Genomic DNA, 22,474 nt, shown 5'->3' with positions numbered 1-22,474 from the left:
AAGGGAAAACAGAAAAATCTAACAAGTCATTTTGGGCTGTTGTTTGATTTGACAGCAGTTAGGGTACACGGCATGCTGATGCAAAAGGGGTGCTTTAATCACAGCACTTACCATGCCCTGAGTAAGGATTAAAGTCGCGATTGCCATAAAACCAGTGTCTGCCAAAGATGCATCCCCCACATTAGCCCTCGCACGTTCCATTTCAGCACAGGTTTTTCAGGAAGCTGATGAAAACAACCCAAGAAGGAAACCACTTCAGACTCCACCCCCTGGTGTCAGTGGGTTCTTGGTGTTGCCATCTTCCTCACCAGGCTGACCTTTTTGATGACCAGAGGTCGACTCTCCCGTCCCACAGCTGAGCTTCGTCAGCTCCAAGACCTGACCCCAGCACTTTCTTTCAATTCAGTTTTAGCTATCACAGGTAACAGTAACCCCAGGGACTGCATGCTTAACTGTTTTCTTATTATTCTACAATTCCTGTACATCCACTGAGGCCCAAACCCCAGGAGCTGGGTATATCATCTCTAAACTCTGTTGTTTACTTTTGAGTAGGAGACAGCAGCACAGCTGCTACTTCGTACTGTGAATGACCTAGTGGCCGCCCAAGGATCAAAGGATCCCCACTGCCTCACCCACCCTCTCATCCTTTCTCTTAGCAAACCGCATGTCTCAGTGAGTCAGGCCTTGTAGTGGATCCCTCATTTTTGACACAAAATGCTGTTCCCTCCCTTTTCTGGGCATACAGTAATACGAATCTGATGTTCACCACACTACCTGGAGTTAGCATCAGACCCCACAGTGGGGGACAGAGTCCCCGACAAGATGGTCCCTCCATCAGAAACCATATGCAATTTGGGGATTCCTAGCTGTTAGGGGTGGAGAAGGTGATGGCACCCCACTCCGGTACTCTTGCCTGGAAAATCCCATGGATGGAGGAGCCTGGTGGGCTGCAGTCCATGGGGTTGTAAAGAGTCAGACACAACTGGGGGACTTCACTTTCACTTTTCACTTTCATGCATTGGAGAAGGAAATGGCAACCCACTCCAGTGTTCTTGCCTGGAGAATCCCAAGGATGGGGAAACCTGGTGGGCTGCCATCTATGGGGTCGCACAGAGTCGGACAAGACTGAAGCGACTTAGCAGCAGCAGCAGCAGCAGCTGTTAGGGGAAGCACACTGATTGAAGCCGCCCACCCTGGCCAGGCACCATAGAAACCATTTGCATAAGTTGTTTTATGACAGGAGATCCTGATAAGGAATATGGAACTAATAAGCCACCACCAACCGGAAAAGTTTGGGAAAGGTCGAAAGGAGACACCGCGTGTCCGTCCACTTCCTAGAATCCCTCTCGATAGCATCCATCTTGGCTGAGCGATGCATGTACCACCAGAAAAGACTCTGAATTAGAGTGATTGGCCAAAGACCACCCGGAAACTAATCCCATCACCATAAAACCCGAGACTGCGAGCCACGCGGTAGAGCAGTTCTCCTGGGTTCCCTTACCCTACTGCTCTCCACCCGGGTGCCCTTTTCCAATAATATCTCTTGCTTTGTCAGCAGATGTGTCTCCTCAGACAATTCATTTCTGAGTGTTAGACAAGAACCCAGTTTCGGGCCCAGAAAGGGGTCCCCCTTCCTGCAACATAGCCACCCACACTTCTGATGGACTAGCTATATATTTAGGGGTTCCCACAACCCCTAGTAAAAGTAAAGTAAAAAGTCGCTCAGTCATGTCCGACCCTTTGCGACCTCGTGGACTATAGCCTAACCCTAACCCACAACCCCTGGGGTACAATAATTCCTGTGAAATAATTCCTAGAATTAAGGGAAGCACTCTCTTTACACTTGCAGTTTTATTATGAAGGATACACACAGGTGAGTTCTAAGAGGGTTCTGGATGCAGGGCTTTTATGCCCCTTCCCGTGGAGTCCTAACACATCCACCTACTGCCATGTCTATGTGTTCACCATCTTCGAAGTTCCACTGATCCCAGGTGTCCAGAGATTTTATTGGTGTTGTATTAGGATGTTTTATTATGTAGGCTTATGGACAGGGACTTCCCTGTAGCTCAAATGGTAAAGAATCTACCTGCAATGCAGGAGATCTGGGTTCAATCCCTGGATCGAGAAGATCCCCTGGAGAAGGGAATGGCAACCCACTTCCAGTATTCTTGTCTGAAGAATCCCATGGACAGACAGAGAAGCCTGGAGGGCTACAGTCCGTGGAGTCTCAAAGAGTCGGACACGACTAAATGTGCCAGATTATGTGGGCATGATTAATCAAGTCATTGGCCAAGTGAAGTCAGACTCCAGCCCACTTCCCTCTGCCTGGAGGTCAGTTTGGCCTGAAGCTAAAACCATCTAATCCTGCAGCTGGACTTTCACTCCCATCCTCCAGCCATTCAGGGATCCACAGTGAGCCACTTCTTTGGCATAACAAAGGCTATTTTAGCACACAGGAAGTTCCAGGCAATTTTGAACCTTTGTACCAGTAATCAGGGACAGAGGCCAGACACATCTTTATTATACTAGGGTATGTATGTCCAGATTTATCACGTTGTAAACTTTCAGTATGTGCAGTATGCTGTATGCTAAGCACACCTCAGTAAACCAGGAAAAATGACCACTGCCATCCCGGAAAACATTCACCGAGTTCTAAATGGACAGAACTGCATCTCACAATCCCCATGACTGGGACAATAAGCACTTTGTTTCAGGGACAAATCTCCACTCTGAGCTGGCTTTTCTGTTCCTCTCTTGGTATTTTGGTTGATCAGATACAAGAATCTATAACTGCATTTGACTTTAGAGAAAAAGGAGATGAGATGTGGGGGCAGGGGTGGGGGCAATGATAGGGAATTCTGCTGAGTTGTTCTGCCAGCAAACAGGGACCCAGGTCCTGTAGCCCTTCAGTTCTCAGTCCTGTATACTTTCTCTGGGGCTTCTGCTTCCTTGGGACAGACTCTAAACTTCTGCTGTGAACCTGGTTTATAAATTATGACTTTAATCCTTGGTCCCAATCCTCCTTGTGCGTCTGCTCACCAGGCCTGAGACTCTGGTAACCCCAGCCCTTGTTCCCCCAGATACTCTAACATTAAAGGGATGCCTTCTCAAGGGTGCATCCTTCCTGTCTCTCTCCCCATTTCCAAAGTGTTTTTTTTTTTTAATATATATATATATAGCCTCAGAATTAATCTTCCCCATCTCAGCCAGGGCTCTGGGGCAAGCCTTCCATACTTTTGCAAAAGCCCAAGGTGAACCCATGCATCATACCCAGTTCTGGAGGAATCTGAGAAAGGAGGACCCTCCAGGGATAAATTGGGGGGGGGGGACTTTTAACTCCAACTTTCACCAACTAAGGTCTAGTATTTTCCTTCAGAAAATGTTGCCAAGAATAGGAAATGACATTCTGGTGTGGAAAATCAAGTCTCCCGTCACTCATGCCACCCCTGGTTTCTGTGTGCTGCGTGCAAAACACGGTCCAGAGACCTTCATGGACTGAGAGCATCAGGGTGGGCTCTGGGCTCCTTTCCTTGGGAGGGGGAAGGGGAACTCAGCAGTGGGACAGGAGCCTTGCCACTCACGCACGTCCCTGTCGCACCTGCCAGAGGAGATAGGGTCTGCAGCTCCTTTGGAAGCTTTAGCAAGTGACAAGTCAAGGGAGTGGTTTAAACTCCATGCAAATATAAAATGAGGACAAGCCTGACTTGAGGATCCTTTTGTTTCATGGCTCCTGTGTGAAAGGTATGACATCTTAATAGAATTTAATTGTCCTGCAGGGGTGTTGAAATTTTTACCCACAAAATAAAAAGAGACTGCTATATTTACAAAGATCACTATCCCCCCTGCCTAGAAGCAAGAAACCCTTTATCTCTAGATCACAGATTCCTAGTGGTTCTTGGTGAGACCCTGGCCGTGCGCAATTATAAAGGCTCCACCGAGATTCCAAGAGCAGTTGCCCAGTAGGTTCCATAGGAGGCATCCAAGAACCTTAGGCAGCACCTTAAGAGGGGAGAGACATAGAGGGACAGAAGGAAGATACAAAGTGTAGCCAGGCCATGGGAAAAAAGAGGGGGGTGGTGGGTTCCAAAGTCTTCAGTCTGTGCTCCTTCCAGGTGGGGAGGAGGGGAGATGGTGGCATAAGGCTGCAGTGAGAACGGCAGGGGCCTCTGCCTCACTGTCTGCAGAGAGGAACTTCCTGCCTCTTTTGCAGGTTTTGTGGTATTCTCCATCAGCTGACGTGTGACCAAACACTTAACCAGAGCAGCTGGTGAGAGGCAGAGATGAGGAGTCAGGTCTGACGTGGATCAGCAGGAGTGGACTGTAGGGTCCTGGCAGAGAGAGGAGGCTCAGAGACCTCTTCTCTCTCATTCTGAGACGGACTAGTGTTTACTTTTCATCAGCTTCCTGAGGTTGCCTGACCGCTACTCCTAGACAATATCAGCTGAGGATTGTCTGACCCAGAAAAGCACTTAAACTGAAGAGGGCTCACAGTGCGTGGCCCCACAACTGTAGAACATTCCAGGTGCAGTGGAAGTGGAGGGGGCAGTGGGGAGCAGGCCCAAAGTGCTGGGCGACCTCAACAGAGACATGCAGCATGATCCCAGAGTCCAGGTGGTCCTCAATATCCTTCTCTGTGACCAAGAAGGCATCAACTGTTTTCTCTGAAATTGTCTAGCACAGGCGTGCCCCACACCTCAATCTTCACTCTGCTGACAGGTGGGACCCCTAACTGGGAGCTGGGGGTTGACCTTCTTCCTGTCTCTGCCCCCAGAGCCTCTTTTAGTGCCTGGCACGTGTGTGTGAGTCTTGGAAGAACTTGCAAACGCATGGTCAGATCAGATCAGCAAACTACACTTTCAAGGAACCCCCAGAGGAGGGGTGACCGTGTATTCATCTTTGGATTCTAGAGCTGCACCATCATCCAATGTGGGTGCTCCCTAGCCAGATTTGTCTATTTATAACTAGGTAATTATAAATAAAATGAACATTCAGTCCATCCATCACACCAGCCACGTCTCAGGAGCCTTAGAAGTTATGTGCTAGCAACCGCTGTATTCAACAAGGCAAAAAGAATGTTTCCATCTTCAAGGAACACTGTGTCTTCCGCAGCGGCTCTGATCTGGGCCCAGGGTCTGCTGGTTGAAATCATCTAATTCAAAGCGTATCCATCACAGGTGGAATTTCAGGTTGATAATTTGCAGGTGAGTGTGGTGCTTGTCTGGTGGGAATGGGGGGCATGAGAAGTTGAGGAGGGATCCTCTCTCTGTCTCTCATCTGAAAACTTGCAACTATCATCTTGGAGAAGGGCTCTAGCTCTTGGAAGCCCAGGGAAGGCTGAGAATCCAGAAAAAAGAGGAAAGTGATGCTGAGTGAGCCAGCATGGCCCCAGCTGGAGTAGGAGGAATGAGTGAGCCACTGTCTCTAATAACTCTATTGCTCCAGATAGTCTGTATAAAGAATGGCTTGTGGAGCACATGTATGACTCAAGGAGCAAAGGTAGAGGCCGAGGCTCAATGTAGGGAATAAGTCTCAACTGAGGAAGAAGGGTGTAAAATCAGAAAGAAAAGGAAACCACGGAGGGGCTTGTTTGGTGTTTTCCATATTTCAGCAACTTAATAGGAGGAGGTTATTATGTCTACAGGCCTCGAGGGTGTTTGTAATCACCTTTTCCTGCTTTGTTATTGAAGATAATCATTTCCAAGAGACCAAGTCTTGCTGCCTTTGACACTGCCAGACACCATAGCCTTTGCTTATGTTTGCTTGGCATCTCTTGGGAATAAAGCACAAGCATTACTGGTCGGGGTTTGGGCATTGAGCTGGAATGAGGCCGTCTGGTGGGACGCGACTCTCACCAACACTGGAGCCTGGAGACACAGCCCCTCGTGTGCGCTCTGGGTGCTGGGGGAAAAGCAGATGCACTCTCCCTCTGCACGTGCAGGTCTCGGGGCAGCCACTCCTCTGGGGGGCTTGGGTTTCCTGCCCTCAGGTTTCCTCCCGGTTTGAGGGCGCTGCTCCCAGGGGTGGGGAAGTTAGAGAGGACGTCCCCCCAGCTCCCTCCACAGGCTCCCAGGTCCTCCCACAGAGCTGAGGGGGAGCACACCCTGGAGCACCTTTCTCGCCTCCACTCCTCCCCAACATCCCGAATCCCGGGGCCAGCCGCCCCTCGAGCCCCTCCACAGCCAGCAGGAATTCTCCAGGATGCTGTGAACGACTGCGGGGCCGGCTGCACACCCCTGTCCTCACAGTCCTGCTGACCCGGTCCCCTGGGAGTGACCTGCCCCAGGACAGCGCCTCTGGGCGGCGGGGCCGGGGGTCACGGCTCTTCTCAGAAGCCCCTGCTCCCGCCAGACAGTGCCTGCTCCTGCCCCGCTGCACCCCAGCCCGGCCCGCCCTGCCACCTTCCCCCAGGCAGGCCCAGGTCCCCGCCTCCCAGTCCCGTCCTTCCAAGGCTCCAGGACTAACCCTGGCCAGGACTGGGGATTTATGTGACCAACACCTGCTGAGGATGAACCCTGTTGCATTGCTTGCAGACCAAGAGAATTTGGACAAGTTACTTTACCTTTAATTTGTGTTCATCCCCTGTAAGGGGCTAGAAAACTTACAGGGTTGTTGTGAGGACTAAGTATGTCCCAAGTAACTAAGGTTGTCGCCCCAGGCACAGGACGTGTGAGTCATCCATGGAATTGGCCTCTGTTCTCTCCCAGGGGGCCCATCACACACCCCCTCATCTGTGACAAGTGCTCCCTGTGTTTGGGTGGATTGGTTCATCAGTCCATTGATTGACTGGGGAGGGTGGCAGGATACTCATGATCATGCCTCCGATGTTGCCATACGTTGGAGAACAGAATGGCTGGTGGAGGTTGTTGAGGAAAAGGACCTTGAGGCAGAGGAGGAAGGGAAGGCATGGAGGGAGCCAGGAGGAAGGCAGCGCCGTGACCAGAAACCCCGTGCAAACGTGGCTGCCTGTTGGCAGCACCGGTGACACAGACAGGGCACCTGGTCATAGTTACAGAGTTTGAGGGCTGAAAAGGGGGCCCTAGAGATTCTAGACCCCTCTCCCTCATTGCAGAGGTGAAGCCATCGAAGTCCTGGGATAGATGGGGACAGGAAGGGGCCCTGAAATGGGGCTACATAATCCCGGGAGCATCAGGTTCCCGATTGCTGAACTTGACTGTGGATTTTCAGCTCTCCTTTCCTGTGCCCACCCCGCGCCCCCCCCCCCCCCGCCCCTTAACACCACTGCTGCCCTTGGGCACCAGAACACTACTTTGCTGACAGCGAAGACTCTGAATGGGTGGGCAACAGTCTGCATGTAATTTACTTATTACTCTTTTTACCTTTTCATTTTCTCTCTTTTTCGAATCCGTAACACTTTTCTAGGTAGCTCTTCCCTGTCCCCTCCCCCTTCCCTCTTTTTATTGATTCTCATCCAGGAGGACCTGGTCTTATCCAGGTACCTGAGGTCATGGGATCGTCTATAAAATCTGTACAGTCTCCCCTGCAGCCCCCCTCCTCCATTTCCTTAGCATTACCCTGGCTCTTGATTCTGCCCCACCACCCACCACCCTGTCTTCATCAACTCAATTGTGCTGAGCAACCCAGACTGCCCCCCTCTCCTCGGGCAGGAGGCGGGGCTGGGAGTCAGAAAGACTGGGTCCACCCAGCTGGAGCTACCCCACTCCCACCTCCCACCCCAGTGGAGCCTGGCTTTGCCCTGCCCCCTCCCACCACCACCCACCCATGGGTATACAGTTCTGCCCTGGGTGCCTCTGACGTGCCATTGTCTTCTCTCACTGTCAAGAAGCTCTCTCCTAGTCTGCTAGGATGAAGGAAAGAGATAAAGTGGAAGAGGAAATGGGAGTGGGGAACAAGCAAACTGCAGAGGGAAAGGCACATAAGGCACCTGGGCTCCCCTGCCTCCTTTCTTTTTGGCACTTTTAGAAGAACCAGCAAAGCCAAGGAGCGCCCTGGGTAGCCAGTATTTCACACAAAGGAGACACAAGAGGATGGTCGAAGTCCATGCAGACAAATGAAGGGTGCCCTGAGAACATCTTCCTGGACATGACAACCTGCTCCACATAAACCTTTAAGGTTGCTGGGCCACACCCTCCAGGGGCTCCTGCATTTGGAGGGCTGTAGGTTCCTGCAAAGCCGCCCGTGCCCAACTCCAGGCTGCATTGTTCACATCATACGTGTTTGGAAGAGTCTCCCAGGGTTTATTGGCTATCTTGGTAGTACGGGACCCAACTCTCCTCCTCCAAACCCCCCTAATGCCAACGGGGGCGTATCCCCCACTCAGCAGTTGAATGCTAGATCCGCTGAAACTGGATATGATGAGATAGCATGGGATGACCCTGACCCTCCCCACTCCTTCAGGCCTCCTGGGAAAATGATGAAGACAAGACAGAGCCACCTGGGGTCCCTTCTTATGCAAGTAGGGCAGCTCCTCTGGGCCAGCTTTGAACCCTGTCCATGCTTAGTAGTCCTGGCATCAAGACTACCCCCAGGATCCACACCCAGCTTGGAGGGAGCCAGGCCCTGGGCGCCTCCCACCCCCACCCAGCCTCTGCAGAGCCCTGTGAGGGGCCCAAGTCCCCTCAAAGCACCATTTTTCAGGCTGAGCTTTGGCAGATTTGTTACATGTATGTAAAAACAAAACAAAAAATTGAAGCAAACTCAATGCCATTCTCATTTGAGATAGGGTAAGGGGGCAGAATACAAATTGCTTACATTTCTTTAATTTTCAAATTCATAAGTAAAGAAACCCATATTTCATTCTATTTTAAATAGCAGTGTTTTCTGTAACCTTTTCACATTGGAGCAGTTAGGCCATAAACCTTATTGGTTTTTTGTCTTTTTTTACCACTGCATAATCTTTTTTAAAAATTGAAAAACAGAGGCAAGCAAGACTGGTGGGGAATGTTAAGAAAAAGATTATTGGGGAGGAAAACATAAGTTAATAATTAACTTTCCACTGTGTGGGTCTCCCGATGAGTCGGCTGAGTAGGGCTGGAGGGACGGGGTTATTTACCACGTCCACCTGTGTCATCAGACCTCCCGCTCCTCAGAGCACCCAGACAGAGGGACCCAGCCTTTCTTTTCATCCTGGAGCCCCAGAGCCTCCCCTTTCCTCTGCATCACTTATACTGTTTCATTGGACCAGTCACTTGAACACGGCCTGGCCAAACGCCCAGGTTAAATCACTCCTTCAGAACATCTCTCCGCTACTAAACAACACGTTTAGTAAAGAGCAACAAACAGGGGTGCCCTGGGGATGTGACCCCTGGGGAAGCCAGGGCCCAGGTCTGACTAGCCCCCTGGGTCCCGCACACTGACCAGAGAGCCCACCCACCTCTCCACTGAGTCCAGCACCTGCATGTGTGTGGCAGGTTCTGGTGCAACACCTGCGAAGGACACGGAGGACTCATCCTGAGACTCAGAGGGGATGGAGCTTCCAGTGTCTGGAAGCTTAAATGAGACACGTGAGGTGAAGGAAGGAGGGCCACCTCCCTATGCCTCTTGAGTTAGCTGTTTAGTGTGACTTTTCTTCCCTAATACAATCTGTATAGGTTCAGCATTAGTTTTATATGTTTTATATTTAACCCTTTTAATATGAAGCAAAGTTGAGCTCCTGCTGGGTTTATTTTTTAAATATTTGTATGTAAAATAACACACAAGTATAGAAAAAGCACCCTCAACAAAGGGAGGGCTCAGTGGATTGCAATGGGTGCTCCACTCTGGGAACTGAAGTCACTGTCGGACTCTTTGCAACACCATGGACTGTAGCCTAACCAGGCTCCTCAGTCTATAGAATTTTCCAGGCAAGAGTACTGGAGTGGGTTGCCATTTCCTTCTCCAGGGGATCTTCCCAACCCAGGGATCGAACATGGGTCTCCCTCATTGCAGGCAGGCACTTTACTGTCTGAGCCACCAGGGAAGCTTCCCACTCTGGGAAGTAGTCGTGTTTTCCTCTGTAAAAACCCAGGTGCTTCTGACAAGCTCCTCTCACAGCTTCCTAACCCTGACCTCAGACGTCCACAGCAGAAGTCCCAAAGGCATGGGATTCTCCCAGCCCTCCAGCTCCCTCTTCCCAGGTGTGCTGCCACACTAATTTTGAGCTGTGTGTAAATCATTGTGCTTGCAGTATGCACGGATAACTGATTTCATTCTTATAACCAGATAAGTTAGTGACTCCTCTTCTTCCCTTCTTCAGAGGGCTGCCAGGATTCTGGGGATATCCTGTATACTGAACTGGGTGTTGGACAGATGGGCTTATATTTCCAAGAAACCATAAAGCTCTGCACTTATGGTTTGGGTACCTTAGCAAAACCACAATGAGATACCACACCTCACACCCATTAGAATGGCCATTACCAAGGAGACAAGAAACAATAAGCATTGACAAGGATGCAGAGCAAAGGGAACTCATGTGCACTGTTGGTAGGGTTATAAATTGGTGCAGCCACTATTGAAAACAGTATGGAGGTTCCTCAAAAAATTAAAAAAATAGAGTTACCATATGACCCGGCAATTCTACTTCTGGATATACTAACGGGAAAAGACATATACACCCTCATGTTCATTGTAGCATCACTGACAAGATATGGAAGCAACCTAAGGGTCTATTGATGGGTGACAAAGACATGTGATACATATACACATATAATTCAGCCATTAAAAAAAAAGGAATACATGAAATCTTGCCATTTGTGACAACATGGATATACCTCGAAGGCATTATGCTAAGTGAAATAAGTATGAGAAATATGGTAACAGTCTCGTTTACTTGTGGAATCTAAGCAAACAAAACAACAGGCTCATTGTACAGAGAACAGATTAGTGGTTGCCAGAGGTGGACAATGGGGAGAGTTGAATAAGTATGGGTGAAGGGGGTCAGAAAATATGAACTTTTCCAGTTACAAACTAAGTAAATCATGGCCATAGAAAGCACATCACGGTGACTGTAGTTAATGATCCTGTATTGTGTATTTGAAAGTTGCCTAGGAGAACAGATCTTAAAAGCTGTCATCAAAGACAGTTTTTTCCTTGTAAGCATGTCATATGATGGGTGTTAACTCGTCGTTGTGGTGAGCATTTCACAATGTGTATACAGATAGTGAATGATTATGTTGTACACCCAAAAGCTAGTGTTATATATGAGTCACATTTCAGTTAAAGAGAATAAATGCTTGCTTAACAAATATTTGGGTACCTTATATAAATTGTCATCAATTAAAAAACAAGAAATGCAAAAAAAGTTTTTCCACAAAACAGACTTAAGGCCCAGGTGGCTTCCTCTGATTTCTACCAAACATTTAAGGTAGAAGTTGATGCCCATCTCCTAACACACTCTTCCAGGGAACAGATATAGAGAGAATACACCTGACACTGCCTTTATCCGACCAGGAGAATACTGTCTCACCCCAGCCATAGACATTAGAAAACAAGGAAATTACAGGCCAAATTGTCCTGAATGTTGATGTCAAAATCCAAAGTTAAATATTAGCCATCTGAATCTGGAGGCATTTAAAAAGGAAGGAAGCTGGGACTTCCAGGACCACTGGGTGTGTTTGGGTGCTGCCTGGGGGAGTGAAGGGACAATGCCATCAGGTTAGAGGAGTGAGCCTTCGGTGGCAGGGATGAGGAGGGCCTGGGTCATCCTCAGAGACAGTCTTGGGGTGGGGTCTCCAGGCTATGGCCATGGAGGGTCCCTCTCTCCCTCTGGGAGAGAGACTCCCGTGTCACTGCAGGGTCCAAGGATGAATGAGGAGCTTGCAGGGGCTGGATTGTGATGAGGAAGGATGAGCAGGGAGGGTGAGCCCTCAGACCCAGTGCAGCCACGGACCCTCCCTGGCCAGGCCGTAAACCCAGGGTGCTCAGACAAGTGCTCGCATCAGTAGTTGCGAGACAGTGGGGCATACCAGCTTCACCCACTAAACCACCAAGCACAGTGCAGCAGGCTGCTCTCCTCATGAAGCAGCACCAGCTGCGCATCCAGGGCTGAATGGAGGCCAAGCTGCTTCATTAGAGACGTGCCATGTGGGGCAGTTGGCTTGGAGAGGTGGGGCTCTGAGACAAGCCGACCACTGGTCAGACCACCAGGAGGGGCTCCCTTTGAGGTGGCTGATGTGTGAAGATGCTGGGGGAAGAGGCCCACATGGCATGGGACCCCCTGATCCTTCAAGGAACTTCTTTCCAGAATATTGGACGGCTTTGGGGTCAGGGATCAACACTTCAAGGAGGGTCAAGCTGGGTCAGGCATGTGCCCTCCTGTAGGCTAAGACCCCTCTTGTCCTCAGAGCAACCGTGGGGCAGGAGGATTGAGGGGCCGAAGGGAGCAGAGTCCTGGGTTCCGGGGTCCAGGGCACCATCTAGAGGAATTCGGGGTTCAGAGATTTCTGTCCCCAGGGAACCAGCTACATTCGTGTCCCACATCCATCTGTCATCAGCTTTGAGACGCTGGGAAAGTCACTGAAAATCTAAACATTTTAGTGCCATGTATATATGGATCACAGCACCTGCCCTGAGATTTTTCCCCCTCACCCCCACGGCTGATGTGGGGATCACAGGAGATGATAACAGACATTCACAAGTTGAAAAGCAGCACACCCATAACCTCCCCCCATCCCCTGCCCCGTGGCACACAAGAAGCAGTACTTCTACATTTCTTGCTTATGTCCCAGACATTTAGCATTTGAAAACTTCTGGAGAAGGGAACAGCTACCCACTCCAGTATTCTGGCCTGGAGAATTCCATGGATTGTATAGTCCATAGGGTTGCAAAGGCTCAGACATGACTGAGCATATACCCTCCTGTTTGCTAAGACCCCTCTTGTCCTTGGAGTAACCGTGGGGCAGGAGACTGGGAGGGGCTGGAAGGAATGGAGTCCTGGGCTCAGGGATCCAGGGCACCATCTAGAGGATTTAGGGGTTCAGAGATTTCTGTGCCCGGGGAACCAACTACATTCATTGTCCCACACTCATCTGTCATCAGCTTTGAGACGAGACTCCAGGGAAGTCACTTAAAATCTAGACATTTTAATGCCATGTACCATAATGTATGGATCACAGCACCTGCCATGAGCACCTGTGAAGGACCAGTCACTTTTCTTCAGGGTCTACCTGACGTTCTATATTAAGCTTTATCATGTAATACTACTAAGTGGGTCCTATTAACATTTCTGTATCACAGAACAGGGGACTGAGGACAGAGAGGTTAAGTAACCTTCCCAGGTTCACGCGGCTTCTGGTACAATTTGAACCCAGACCAGCAGGCACCAGCCCCCACACTCCCAGTCACTGTGCTGTGCGCCCTTTCCATTAATATATTATCTCACTAAACAAAGTCACGTCCCCATGCAGTCAGCCTGCTGGCTGTCTTAAGTGCACGCTACATGCAACGTCCCTCTCCCCAAGCCCAGCTTTGATTCAGTTGACCTCCCTACACAACTGGTGATCAAAGAAAACAGAAGTGGGGCCTGGGAACGGACTGACACTTCTCCATCATCTTCTCCCAGCAACGTAGCAATCGTTTCTCTCAATGTTTGTTCTGTTTTCTATGATCATGACTCGGGTAACAAGAAGAAAAGGAAGAGTATAAGGAATTCAAACGCAGAAAGCAGATGAATACCATGTGTGGTCAAGATGACTTGTTGGCCACTCCCAGAAGTGGTTCAGACACCTCAGGATCCCCATCTGGCCACACGGCAGGGTAGGGGCGCACGTGTACCACCCCCACTAACCACTCCATTGAAGGTACTGTCGAAATAACACCCGTGGCTGTTTATACAGCAGAGCCTGGATCCAGGTAGAGGGAGCATTGGGTACCACTGGGCTTGGTGCTCACTCAGAACCAGTTCAACCGCTGCCTGCCCTCAACCAGGCCTTAGTCCAGGCTGCTCAAATGACTGGTCAGATTCTAGTCAGTGTGCCCCCAGAGGCCTGTTAGACTTCATCTGTTAAGGCCACCAAGGCACCAGCTCAGGAGACCTTTTCCCAGCTAATGAATATTCATTCCTCATTAAGAGTTGTCAGTTAAGATGAAGCTAATTCCTTGCTAATCTGTCCTATGGATGTTTGGTTTGAAATGTACTGGGTTCTAAGCTATTTGGGAGTTATGCTGATTACTGACTATTCAGAGTATTTGGTAGAGCACCAGGAAAGCGTTTATAGGATGACGATGCTGGGGGAAGAGAGAAACAGATTGAACACCCCCGATGACCAGAGGGGCCCTTTGACTGGGACAAAGTGTGTTATCTGGGGTCGGAGTTTAAATGCAGAGTCAGGAGACTGGGTCAGATATGTACCACTTTCCTGCCTCAGGCACCTCTTCCAGGTCATCAGCTGTCTCCCTGCAGCAACCTTGGAGCGGGTGCAGGAGGGCGTGGGAGAGGAGTGAGAGGAACTGTTGGGTCAGTGGTCCAGGGCACGAGCTGGCGGTCTCAGGTGTTCAGGGATCTGTGCCCCAAGGTGGCCAGCTACATTCCTGTGTAGGATTCATTACTCATCAGTGTTACATCAAGTCACTTAATCTCAATTTCAGTGCCCTGCATCATGTGGGTTACAGCCCCTTCGCTGCCCACCCCACAGTGCGATGTAGAGTTCACAGGAGATAACAGACTTTCCCCATGAGCTGTAAAGTATCAAACCCATGTGAAGGCTGAAAACTAACCTTCTCTCTTGACTCATAGTCATTCCTCTCTGGAGGAACCACTGCCGTGTTTCTTATTCTTTCGGGCTAGTAATATTTGAGTACTTCTGTAGCACTTAGTGATAATAATTATTCTTCAGGCTTTACTGTATTCACTTAAAATTAGTCTCATAATAGCAGTAAGTAGACCCTACTACGGAGAAGACAATGGCACCCCACTCCAGTACTCTTGCCTGGAAAATCCCATGGACGGAGGAGCCTGGTGGGCTGCAGTCCATGGGGTCGCTAGGAGTTGGACACAACTGAGCGACTTTCCTTTCACTTTTCACTTTCATGAATTGGAGAAGGAAATGGCAGCCCACTGCAGTGTTCTTGCCTGGAGAATCTCAGGGATGGGGGAGCCTGGTGGGCTGCCATCTATGGGGTCACACAGAGTCGGGCACGACTGAAGTGACGTAGCAGCAGCAGCAGACCCTACTAACACTTTCCTATCACAGAACAAGAAATGAGAACAAGAGGGTCCACATAACCTTTCCAGGTTCACGTGACACCTGGTATTTGAACCCAGACCATCAGTCACCAGCTCCCACATCCTCAGTCACTGTGCTGTGCGCCCTTTCTATATTATCTCATCTGAATAAAGTCATGTTCCAGTGCAATCAGTGCTGGATATTTTGAATGTATTAACTGTACACCACATTGCAACATTCCTCTCCCCAGCCCCAGCTTTGATTCAGCTGACTCCCCTAGGCAGCTGTCATGGGGGAACAGAAGTGGGGCCTGGGAATGAATTGATATTTCCCCATGGTCTTCTCCCAGGAATATGTCAATAGTTCTGCTTTGAACATATTTTCCAGGATTGTGGCCCGGTTAACCAAAAGAAAAGGATCACAAGGGATTCAGACACTGGACGCACAAGAATATCATGTGCAGTCAAGATGGTCTGCTCACCATTCCCAGTCGTGGTTCAGACACATCAGAATTCACTTCTGGCCAAACCACAGGTAGGGGCACACACGTGCCACCCCCACTAACCACTCCATTGAAGGTGCTGTGGAAATAACACCAGTGAGTAGATTCAAGAGTAAAGGCTGTGGTTTATACAGCAGAGCCTGGATCTGGGAGAGCGAGGACTGGGCAGAGATGGTGCCCACTCAGAACCAGTTCAGCCACTGCCTGCCCCCAACCAGGCCTTAGTCCAGGCTGCTCCAACCATTGGTCAGGTTTTAGTCAGTGAGGCACTGGGGCCCACAGACTTCATTCATTAAGCCCCCAAAACACCACCAGCCCAGGAGATCCTGTTCCCAGCTAGTGAGTAGCCACTGCTCCTTGTCCAGGTTTGGTCAGTTGAAGATGATGTGAATTCTCTGTGCAACTGTCATGTGGGCAGTTGGTTTAGAATGTCCTGGGTTCTGAGCCAGTTAGAGTCAAGCAGGCTACTGGTCATTCAGGGTGGTCACCTGACCACCAGGAAGTCTCATTGCAAAGCAGCAGTGGATAGAATCATGTGCTGAGGGGGAGGGGAGGGGGAAAGATGCATGTTCTGATCTCCCAGTCCATCAGAGGGTCTTAATTTGGGGGAAAGGCAGTGTATTTGGGCTCAGGGATTGAGTCAGGAGTTGGGCTGAGATTTGAGCCATTCTCTTGGGCCAGGCACCTCTGGGTACCAGCTGTCTCCCTGCAGCATCCTTAGGCAAGGAGGATGTGGGAAGGGAGTGAGGAGAGCTCTTGGTTTGTGTATCGAGGGCACAATCTCATGTCCAGGGGTTCAGGAATCTCCATCCCCAGGGAATCATCTCCGTGTCTTGCTTCAGACCCATCACTCATGAGTGTTGTGACTCTGGGCAAGTTACTCAATCTATGTAAATTTCAGTCTCCTGAACCATAAAATATGGGTCACAGCCCCTTGTCTGCCCTCCCCACAATGTTGATCCCAAGAAATAACAGATTTTCACCACTACTGACAGCTGAGTATTGAAATTCCCAACTGTTACCATTAAGGAGTCTCTTGTCGGTTTACTCCATGTATTTTGGAGCGATCTTGTTCAGTGCAAAAAATGTAACTTTTCTCCTTGAAAAATGGACCCTTTGTCACTACAAAATGTCCTTATTTGTCTCTAGAAAAAATTGTCACAAACTTTGTTTTACATAGTAAAGCCAGTCAGATTTTCTTTTGGTTAATATCTGCTTGGTACACGTTTTCTCATCCTTTGCTCTCAGTTCCTTTGTATCTTGAATTTAAAGCTCAGCTCTAGATAGCACATGGTAAGATCAGAGCTGTTTATCCATTCTGCCAGGGTCTGCCTATTAATTGAACTATGTAAACCACACACATTTTGTTTAATCACTAATCACGTAGCATTGACATCTGTTATTTTGCCATCTGTTTTCTGTATGAGTTACATCTTTTTGTTCTCCTATTCCTCCATCACTGCTTTCTTTTGTGGTTATTTTCTAGTGGACTAATTTAATTCCTATGGTGTTTCTTTTACTATAGATTCTGGATTATAGCCTTAGTGGTTTCCCTGGGGACAATTAACATCTTAATTTATAAAATTCTTATTTGGATTAACACCAAATTAATTTCAGTGATTCACAGAGTCTTGACTCATCTGTGGATCTGTTCCATTAGCCTCCTGTATGCTGTTATTGTTATATTCATTATCCACTTAATACTTTTTGTGTTCAGGAACATAGATTTACAATATTCTTGTAGTGTCCTTTTTAACCAGATAGAATAAAATAGTACATGGTTTATATGGACTTCCCTCATAGCTCAGTTGGTAGAGAATCCACCTGCAATGCAGGAGACCCTGGTTCGATTCCTGGGGCAGGAGGATCCCCTGGAAAAGGGATAGGCTACCCGCTCCAGTATTCTTGTTCCCTTGTGGCTCAGCTGGTAAAGAATCACCTGCAATGCAAAGACCTGGGTTCTATCCCTGGATTGGGAAGATCCCCTGGAGAAGGGAAAATCTACCCACTCCAGTATTCTGCCCTGAAGAATTCCACGGACTGTATATGTATAGTCCATGGGGTTGCAAAGAGTCGGAAACTACCAGGGTCCAGCCTTAGCAGGATCCAGGGATACCCTCAGGATGGATGGCGCCGGCGAGAGAGAAAGTAAAGGAGAGAAAAAGAGGCTGATATTCCTTGGTTTACACAGAAAGCCAATAAAGCCCCTGACATGGGACTTGCTCTGTTCACGGAGGCCACAGGCGCCCTCTTGATGGAGCGAAGACACAGAGCACCTTCTCTCTGGAGTGTAGATGCAGAGCACCTCCTCGATTGGGTCTTAGAAGCCTGGGCAAAAAAGTGAACTCAGAGAGCCTCTGTGCTCCAGGGAATCAGCCTGAAAAAAAGGAGAGAGAGAGAAAGAATGACACGGGGAGACCCAGCTTAGGTGGAACGGGTCTGCAGCTTTATTTTCAAAAGGGGCTTTTATACCCTGAGTTACACATTTCCAGAAGTGAAAGATACAAAGTCATGCAGAGTCAGCTCAACATTCCATCAGTTTTACCTTTATCAAAACCAGGACATTTTCTGCATAGCTTTTCATAAACAAGGGTCTTATGTACATCATCTTATGGCCCTGTGGCCTGTTAACATTTTGTAACTCTTTCTTGATAAAGGTTTGTCAACCAGAAAACCTGCTTTCCCTTTATCTTTCCAGTCTGCAGTCCCCCTCAGGAAACAGAGCTACATTCTTATGGAGCAAAGGTGCAGTGGGTTACAACAAAGAAAGAACTTATTAACTCAAGGGTCTTATGCTGCTAATGCCAAGGCTACTTCTTGTTTTTCTTGCATACCAACTATACTAGCTAATGCACTCTCAGGCGCACATTGGATAAAGGACAAGGAAACTCAGTAGCAAACATTGGCTCAACAATGCAGTGTTATTCTAATAATGCTTTTCTGTCACTCGAAGGTTATGCTTGGGGTGTTGTGAACAATCACGTGTGTTAGTTGCAAGAGTGTGGATAAACCTGCCAAGCAAGCTAAAATAGTAACAGAGGGGTTAGAATTAAAATGCTCCTTTCAAGCCCAGGAGACTTAACTAGAGCCTTAAGTTGATTTTCTTCAGAGAAAGGTGGTCGGGGATAGCCCCTTGTTAATGTCAGAAGAGTTGGTGAAAGGCATAATATAGTAGACAGTAGACAGACTTTGGTTTCAGAGTCGATGCTCGAGCAGGTCCAGGGAGTCCCTCGAGTCCTGATCCACCTTGCCTGTCAGGTCTCCTCCGCATGACCTTGTCATGGGTGGGATCTCCTGTGCTGGCTTCCGGCAGTAAACGACTGAGTGACTTTCACTTTCACTTTATCTGTTTATCCTACATACATCTTACGTACTTACATTTACACTGTTGTCTTTTCAGCATAAAGGACTCCACATTTCTTATAGGTAGCAAAGGATTCTCTCAGGTTTTATTCATTGGTAATGTCTTAATGTCTCCATTACTGAAGGGCATCTCTACTAGAGAATTCTCGGTTGACATGCAGTGACTTTTAGCAGTTGTTTTTGGTTTGTCTTGTTTTTCTGACTGCACGACATGTGACTTGCTGGATCTCGGTTTCCCAACCAGGGATTGAACCCCAGGCCCTTGGCCAGTGAAAGTGCGAGTCCTAACCGTTGGACTGCCAGAGATTTCCTTCTTTCAATGCTTTTAATACACCATCCCACTGATTCTAATAAAAATCAGCCCTTACACTTAGTGGGAAGTTTTCACATGATCTGCCACTTCTTTGTTGTTGCTTTCATGACTCTTTGTCTTTGGCCTTGAATCATTTTATTATGATGCAAGCTTACTCATCGTATGACGGCTTCCCTCATAGCTCAGTTGGTAAAGAATCCACCTGCAATGCAGAAGACCCCAGTTGAATTCCTGGGTTGGGAACATCTACTGGAGAAGGGATAGGCTACCCACTCCAGTATTCTTGGGCTTCCCCTGTGGCTCAGCTGGTAAAGAATTCGCTTGCAATGCAGGAGACCTGGGTTCGATTTCTGTGTTGGGAAGATTCCCTGGAGAAGGGAAAGGCTACCTACTCCAGTATTCTGGCCTGGAGAATTCCTGTATATACAGTCCATGGGGTCACAAAGAGTTGGACACAACTAAGCAAGTTTCACTTTCCTTTTGGGCTTCCCTGATTACTCAGTCATAAAGAATTTGCCTGGAGTACAGGAGACCCAAGTTCAATCCCTGGGTTGGGAAGATCCCCTGGGGAAGGAGAAGGAAATGGCCACCCACACCAGTATTCTTGCTTGGAAAATCCTATGGACCGAGGAAGAGGAGCCTGGCAAGTTACAGTCCATGAGGTCACAAGAGTTGGATACGAGTTAGTGACTAAACCACCAAGCTTATTCAACTTGATGTTTATCAAACTTCCTGAATATTGTGATTGTGTTTTCCATTAAATTTGGTGAGATTTTGGCTAGGACTTCACATGGCCTCCCTTTCTCTCTCGTGTGTCTTTTTGGAATTCTCTTTATGCATGTGGTAGTACGAAGGTCTAATTAGGCTCTGTTCATTTATCTTCCCTATCCCCCTGCCTTTTTTCTTTAAAAACAAAACAAAACAAAACAAAAAAACAAAAAAAACTTCATCAGACTGGAACTCAGTTATCCTGATGTCTTCAAATTTGCTGATTCTGCCTTCGTCCTATTGAAATCTGTTCAGCCCTATTTTGGGTTTGTGTCCCCACCCCAAGTTAGATATTAATTCCTTATTTGGAAAGAAGGTCTCAAGTATGGATGCACAGACACAGAGAAGACCACATGATGTTGAAGGCAGAGATTAGAACTATGCAACTGCAAGGCAAAGGAAGCCATGGAGTTCCAGAAGATGCCAAACTCTAGAAAGCAAGGAATTCATTTTCTAGTGTTTCATAGGGAGCATAGCCAGCCTACAGCTTGACTCCAGATTTCCAGCCCCCAGAAGAGTGAAACAGCAAATTTCTGTTGTTTTAAGCCATGTGGTTTGTAGTGATTTGTTACAGCAGCTCTGAAAAAGTAATGGAAGCCCCTCCAGTGAAATTTCCAGTGACATCTATCCTTTTCAACTCCAGATATTCCATTTGGTTCTCTTTTATAAGTTTATCTCCTTTATTGCTACTCTGTACTTCAAAGAATATAATTTCCATACTGCTGTTCAGTTTTTAAAGTATGATTTCTTTTGATTCTTTGAACATACTTAAATTATGTCCATAGCAGCAGTATTTACAATAGACAAGACACAGAAACAACCAGATGAGTGAGGGTACAGAGCAGAACAGAAGGGGGTCCCCCAGAAATCTTGCACCCAGAGCAGGTCAGCCCCCACATATACTGAGAGGGAGGAGGATGAGGAGAGTGGGGTGCAGGCCGTGGAGCAGGTGCTTAAGAGATGTGCCCCTGGAGACTCCAGCAAGGGGCTCCCCCAAGCCTCTCTCATTCTGAGGCACCCATGGGGGAAGGAGTGCCTACATTCACATATGTCCCTTGTTCCCGACAGTCTCAGCCCTGGACAATGTTTCTGGCAGGACAATGGCCCGTCTAAAGATGTCCATATTCTAATCTTTAAATTCTACCCACATGTTGCCTTATATGTTTGGGAAAGAAAATCAAGGTTGTAGACAAACCTAGGCTGGTAATCAGCTAACATGAAAATAGGGAGAATATCCTGGATTATCCAAGCAGTCTCAGCATCATCACAAGGGTCATTAAAAGTGGACGTGGGAGGCAGAAGAGTCAGTGTTAATGTGATATGAGAATGACTCCACTGAACATTGCAGGCTTTGAAGATGGAAGTGGGGCCAGGAGGTAAGGCGTGCAGACAACCTATAGAAGATAAAGTGGAGGAAACAAGACTCCTGGAGCAGAAAACAAATACAGCCCTGCTGACATGTTAAGTTTAGCCTGGTAAGGCCTGCATCAGACTTCTCACTCAGAGTCAGGAGGTTCATTATTCTTAGATTATATATTGTTATTGCTACTTACAGCTTCCCAGGTACAGAATTTGCCCTTCAGGAGGCGCAAGAAACACAGGTTCAATCCCTGGGTTGGGAAGCTCCCCTGGAGGAGGAAATGGCAACCCACTCTAGTATTTTTGCCTGAAGAATCCTATGAACAGAGAAGCCAGTTGGGCTACAGTCCATGGATCTCAAAGAGTTGAACACAGCTAAGCACACACACACACTGCTACTTAAGCCAAATTCATCCTTAAAAGACCTTTAATTGGTCTGCCCAACACCTACTCAGTAACATGGAACTTAGGTAGTACTATGATATATTGGAGAAATAAGCCTTTGGAATAATACAGCTTTCCCCTAGAAATATTTGATATCCAGTTTCTTTCATCTGATTTTATATGGCAACTCACTCCAGTGTTCTTGCCTGGAGAATCCCAGGGATGGCGGAGCCTGTTGGGCTGCCGTCTATAGGGTCACACAGAGTCGGACGCGACTGAAGTGACTTAGCAGCAGCAGCAGTAGGCTAATAAAATCAGATAGTGTCCTGGTCACAAGATTTCTATTAACCTTAGAAAAGCAACAATTTTTTTCTAATCAGTAGATTAAGAAGCCTAAGACCAGCATATATTTTTAATAACAAGATTGAATTCAATGATTTTAACATGAATACCTTTATTGAGTCACATTTTAAATGTATGAGTCTAGAAATTATAGTGTTACAAATAAATGATATTTGTATTGCATTTATAGGAAACATTCAGAAAGTTATTACTTTGAATTTGTTCCTTCCAAGTGATTTCTGTAGATCTCTAGAAACCTGCTACCATAAATGTATTATCATAAATCAAATTCTAGTTTTAGAAGAGAATATGTTATCTTTAACC

The sequence above is a fragment of the Bubalus bubalis genome, chromosome 17 (assembly GCF_019923935.1).
Source record: "Bubalus bubalis isolate 160015118507 breed Murrah chromosome 17, NDDB_SH_1, whole genome shotgun sequence".
Classification (NCBI taxonomy): domain Eukaryota; kingdom Metazoa; phylum Chordata; class Mammalia; order Artiodactyla; family Bovidae; genus Bubalus; species Bubalus bubalis.
The sequence above is the reverse complement of the archived record's forward strand: the minus strand, read 5'-3'. Positions refer to the sequence as shown.